The sequence below is a fragment of the Neoarius graeffei genome, chromosome 7, assembly GCF_027579695.1.
Source record: "Neoarius graeffei isolate fNeoGra1 chromosome 7, fNeoGra1.pri, whole genome shotgun sequence".
NCBI classification, from domain to species: Eukaryota; Metazoa; Chordata; class Actinopteri; order Siluriformes; family Ariidae; genus Neoarius; species Neoarius graeffei.
In genome coordinates, this window is record NC_083575.1 from 85,992,051 (window position 1) to 85,998,064 (window position 6,014).

The following is a 6,014-nucleotide window of genomic DNA, read 5'->3' on the forward strand; positions in this document are numbered from 1 at the left end:
GGGCGAGAGACGGGGTACACCCTGGACAAGTCACCAGGTCATTGCAGGGCTGACACATAGACAACCATTCACACTCACATTCACACCTATGGTCAATTTGGAGCCACCAATTAGCCTAACCTGCATGTCTTTGGACTGTGGGGGGAAACCGGAGCACCCGGAGGAAACCCATGTGGACACGGGGAGAACATGCAAACTCCACACAGAAAGGCCCTCGCTGGCCGCTGGGCTTGAACCCAGGACCTTCTTGCTGTGAGGCAACAGTGCTAACCACTACACTACCATGCCACCCTATAGAGAAATTAGAAGATTAGAAAATAAGGTATATAAATAACTATCTTTATTCTATCCACATTCACTGGATATGAGTAATCGTGCACTATGATTGGCTACTCTACTATTAGGATATCAGCTCATATACCGTGAGTAGAGAAAAACAAAATGGTGGAGTACATCAAGTCAGATATATTACTTTGTTATCAAGTATTTTAAAGAAACAGTAATAGCTAAAAGAATATAGTCCCCCATTTATATATATATATATATATATATATATATATATATATATATATATATATATATATATATATATATATATATATATATATATATCCTGTTCCACACTCCAGTCCAGTCAGTGGTAGTAGTGCACCTTTAAGTTGGTTTGAAAAAACCAAAAGAAGAAGAAGAAAATGGCGGAGCGTGTTACTGAACCAAACAAGAATGAACTAAAAAGTCTACTCGAAAACAAAACCCCCAAAACATGCAAAAATGGAATGAAAGTATTGATGGTAAGGACATATCTTTTTTATTTTTCAATAATAATTATTATTATAGCATTTTTCACAAATAATCCTGTCATTTCGCCTGTTTCGCTTAAGGCCTTGTCACACTTATTCAGAACTAGCAGGAATCAAGCAGAACCAGCCGGAATGAAATTTTTTTTTCAAAATTCATGCCACATTCGGGCGGGAATTTCAAACTGACCAACATTCTTACAGCTTTGTAAGAATGCCGTTCAAATACTTAGAATGCGCTTTGAACCTGCCTTGCATGATTCTTGCACATTCTGGGTGTATTAGCTTTCAAATGTAGTTGGAACACAGTACAAATACCTAGAATGCTGTTAGAATGCTGTAAGAATATTAAGAATGCACTTTGAATGCCATACGAGTGTGGTTCGATTGCTGTCTGAATACCACCCGAAGTCTGGTCGGAAGGTGCCTCAAATGCTGTACGAATTCACCTCAAATGCAGTCAGAACGCTCCCAGAATAGCCGCCGAATATGTTTCAAATGTCTAAGAATTCAAAGAGAATGTAGCTTGAATACTTAGAATGTACTTTGAATATCCCGTAATATACAAAGAATTTTCATTCCGACGGCATTCCGGCTCATTTGAGGCACATTTGGGACATTGTGGCAGGATTTGAAGTGGCTTGCCATTTCGATTTTTCCCTCGAATGCAATCAGAATGTTTCGAATGCTGTTGGAATGCCATAAGAATATTTAGAATGCAGTCAGAATGCAGTTAGAATACACTTCGAACGCCGTTCAATATTTCTCCTCTTTGAACGCACCTCGAATGTTTAGAGCATGAGCAAAACATTCAGGCCGGCCACAAGAACGGGCCCGAATGTTTGGAATACACTCAGAATGCAGTCAGAATTTTTAGACTGCACTTCGAATATCCCGGAATATACGAAGAATTTTCATTCTGACGGCATTCCGGCTCATTCCGCCTCTAGTGTGACTATACCATTAGATTCTAAGCGGAAATTATTTTGTCGGACATCTTGTATAAAGTTTTTATTTCTCGAATTTGTTAAACAAATACAAATAAAAATTCTCTGTTTCTCAAAATCCAGTGAATGTGGATAGAATGAAACAGTTATTCCACTCAATCTCATCGTACACAGCTTATAGTCGTCTCACCTCGGTGTTACGTGACTCGTCGGCTATCAGCTCATGTACGACTCGATTTCATTGAATAACTGTTAAATAGCTATCTAAGTAGACATCTATCTATCTAAACATCTTGGTATCTAAGTACAGTAAACAACGTAAATGGCAAGACAAAGACAGACAGGTGCAAAGTGGCAATTGTGTATTTGTGTGCAAATGTTCATTTTAGTGCAAAAATATAAAAGACTACAGTTTAGTTTGAAGAGTTCAAGGTTTACCAGGACAGGACAAGATATTTAGGCCTACGTCAACTGAAAGAAATGCTTGGGATGGGCTATACTGCTTCAGAAGATCAGCAAGAGCTAGTATTCAGGTCTACTTAGATAGCTAAGGAGAGTTGTAATAAGTACTAGTAAGTAGTAGTAGTAAGTACTAGTAGAGTAAACAGCAAATGTTGCTTGAAGGCTGCTGCATTCTTAAACTGTCCTTCATGAAAGTAGGACAGTTGGGACAGCTACACAGTAACATGTTATGGTACAATAGTCCAGTCTACAGGTTTATCAAGCGTGAAATGAAACCTGCAAGTACATTCTACAAAGGACAAACAACAAGACACTCAGTAACACTCAAAACATCCTTCAGATTGCATTATGTACCTGAAAAAAAGCCTTAAAAGTACACAACTTCCATTACAACACTACCATGTGTATCCTGAATGGTTTAAGGTCCAATTTTAATGTAGTTTCTGAACACACTCAGAAAATAAAGTGCCTTTAAAGGTACATTGGTTTGTCAATGGGGCAGGACGCAGTAAGGTACTAATTTGTACCCTTTATTTACAGCTTGGGAACATATACTTACATTTTTGGTCCTAAAAAGGTACACATGATTACCCTGAGGTCCAATAATGAGCTATATTAGTGTAGATTGTACCAGAGGGGACAGAAATAGACTCCTACTGTACCCCTATTTCTGAATCTAGAATTAGCATATGTCCGATTCTTAAATAATAATAATAATAATAATAATAATAATATAGAAACTGTGACTAAAGTCACAATGATTTGTGCTAGCTATTACAAATCGGGATGTCTGGTCACAGTACCCTACAAATCCAGAATAGTAAGAGATAGAAAATTACACTTAGTGAGGAAAAGTTGTGCCCTGCTGCCCTGAACAAAAAAAAAGTAAAAAAAAAAAAATTAAGAAATCATGAAAATTGACAGAGTTATGTGTTTCAAAAAAAATCCTGCTTTTCACTGATTATTCTGGATCAGTGATCCAGATCAGCACCAAAAGTCATAGTAACTTAATTCAGCCCATAGGTATTCTTCATGTGAAATTTGGTGATGATTGGTTGAAAACTGAGGGAGAAATAGCATCCTAAAAAATGATAGGACAAGAAGAAGAAGAAGAAGAAGAAGAAGAAGAACTAGATTGATACTGTCTAAAGTCACAGTAATTTGCACTAGCTCTTACAAACCGGGATGTCTGGTCACCGTACCTTATAGATCTAGAACGGTAAGAGATAGAGAAGGACACTTAGTGTGGAAAAAGTTTGTTTATCATGGATCCAGGGGTGAAAGTAAGCCGGCCCTGGCCGGTCTGGCATACCACTAAAAGATATGGCCGTACCGGAAAGAAAAATATACTGTCTCTGAAAAAAAAAAAGCACTTTCAGCATAATAGCACACCTGCTAACGTCAATTTACCAAAAGCAACATGTTTTCCTCAATATACATTGCATATAACTCGTTCTGACCTGTCTCTGAATTATGTCTGAAGTGAATTCCTTCTGTGTTTCACTCGACAGACAATGTGTGCAGAGCCCACTGCTTAACCATCTTGCGCCAATGTGCGCAGCTGGTATCCAAAGTGTTTTAGTAGACAGACGTTTGTTGCAAAGTCTCCCAAATAAAAACAACATATACAGAAACACATGTTGATGTTTCAATATTCTATTATGTGTGCAGTGTTTGTATAGAAACAAACTGACAACAATAAATGCAGCAAACCTCCTCTTCATCAACACAGTGGGACCACCATGCAAGCAGTGGGATCCCCTTCCTTATGTAAAGACTTGGCTGGGCAAAGGAAGGAGAGCTGCTCACTCAACAAAAGGCATGGCTCACTGTGAGGACAGCTACTTCAAGCCTCTTTGGAATTTATTTTAAGTGTTTTACCTAAAAACGTTCACTTTTCTGTTCTGTTACACTGTTCTGTGTCCAATGTCCAAAATGAAAAGTTAGTTTTCAACTGTTCAGCTAAAAAAAAAATTTAATTAAAATGATTGTGTTGTTGAAATGATGTGTTTGCAATTTATTTATAATCAAAAACTGATACAGGTGGACGAAAGAGTGATAGTGTGATAAAAAAGTACTATACTAGTACTACTGAGTGATAAGAAGTCCTAGTGAATGCTTGATAAGTAGACAATAATAAATAATTAGGTGTATTTTTCGGCGCACGCTGTGCGCGCACACTATGACTCAAAATAATAGTACCGGCAAGAAATAAAAGTTACTTTCACCCCTGCATGGATCATTCTGGTTCGGTGATCCTGATCAGCACCAAAAGTCAGAGCAACTTAAATCAACCCAGAGGTATTCTACATATGAAATTTGTGCTGAATGGTTGAAAACTGAGGGAGAAATAGCATCCTAAAATATGTTGAAGAAGAAGAAGATAGATACTGTCTAAAGTCACAGTGATTTGCACTAGCTCTTACAAACCGGGATGTCTGGTCACCATACCCTATAGACCTGGAACAGTAAGAAATAGAGAATGACGCTTAGTGAGTTTTTCCCTCACTAAGCGTCATTCTCTATTTCTTACTGTTCCAGGTCTATAGGGTATGGTGACCAGACATCCCGGTTTGTCCAGAAAGCCTGTTTTTCATGCATCATTCTGGTTCAGTGATACAGATCAGCACCAAAAGTCAAAGCAATTTAAATCAACCCAGATGTATTCTATATGTGAAATTTTGTGGTGATCGGTTGAAAAGTGATGGAGAAATAGCATCCTAAAAATGTTAGAAGAAGAAGAAGAACTTGACAGATACTGTCTAAAGTCACAGTGATTTGTGCTAGCTTTTACAAACCGGGACGTCTGGTCACCATACCCTGTAGATCCAGGAATGGTTAGAGATAGAAAATGATGTTTAGTGAGGAAAAAAAATCCCGTTATTCATGGATCATTCTGGTTTGGTGATCCAGATCAGCACCAAAAGTCAAAGCAACTTAAATCAACCCAGAGGTATTCTACATGTGAAATTTGGTGATGATTGGTTGAAAACTGAGAGAGAAATAGCATCCTAAAAAAATGTTAGAAGAAGAAGAAAGTACAAAGATCCTGAGTGAGAGTAACAATGTGTGTTACTGCTGCTAGCGCAAATTAAATTATAATATGCAATGAAAGCCGCTCACAATATTAAATGTTGGGTGAAAAATTCAATGTAACAACTTTTATGCTCAGGCAATGAGGAACTGGAAGACAGGCGCGACATTTCCAGGTGCGTGTTGGTTTTTATTTTTTCACAATGCACTTTTCAAAGCCTTTACCATGCACACACAAAGACAATCACGTGTTGTGGAACACAGCTCGCTCTCTGCTTACTGGCCACTGAAAGACACAAAAGACACACATTAGTAGACAGGCAGTAATCAATCACAGTTGTGACTCATCACATGTTACCTGCTGGCTCACCTTGGTGTTCACAGCCACTGCTCGACCACGCCCTCACTGCTCCAGTCTGCTATGTATCATAATAGTAACTCAATCTTGCTATTATGAAACAATTACGCAATTAGAGCAAATGCTAAAAAAATGTCTTTTATAATTTATTTTTTCCTTCTGTCATTTCTCCTCTCAAGAACTTCTTATTTGATCTGCAAGCTCTGATTGTTGTGTGCATGCTGTTGCGATGTTGTTTTGTCAATCCTTTTATCCAAAGCTATTCAGGTTTGTAATTGGGTCGTGATCTGTGAACTCATCTGGAAGTGTTGCTTGAATGAGATGAGATGAGATGAGATGAGATGAGATGAGATGAGATGAGATGAGATGAGATGAGATGAGATGAGAGCAGAGAAAGAGAGAAAGACGAGCTCGGCC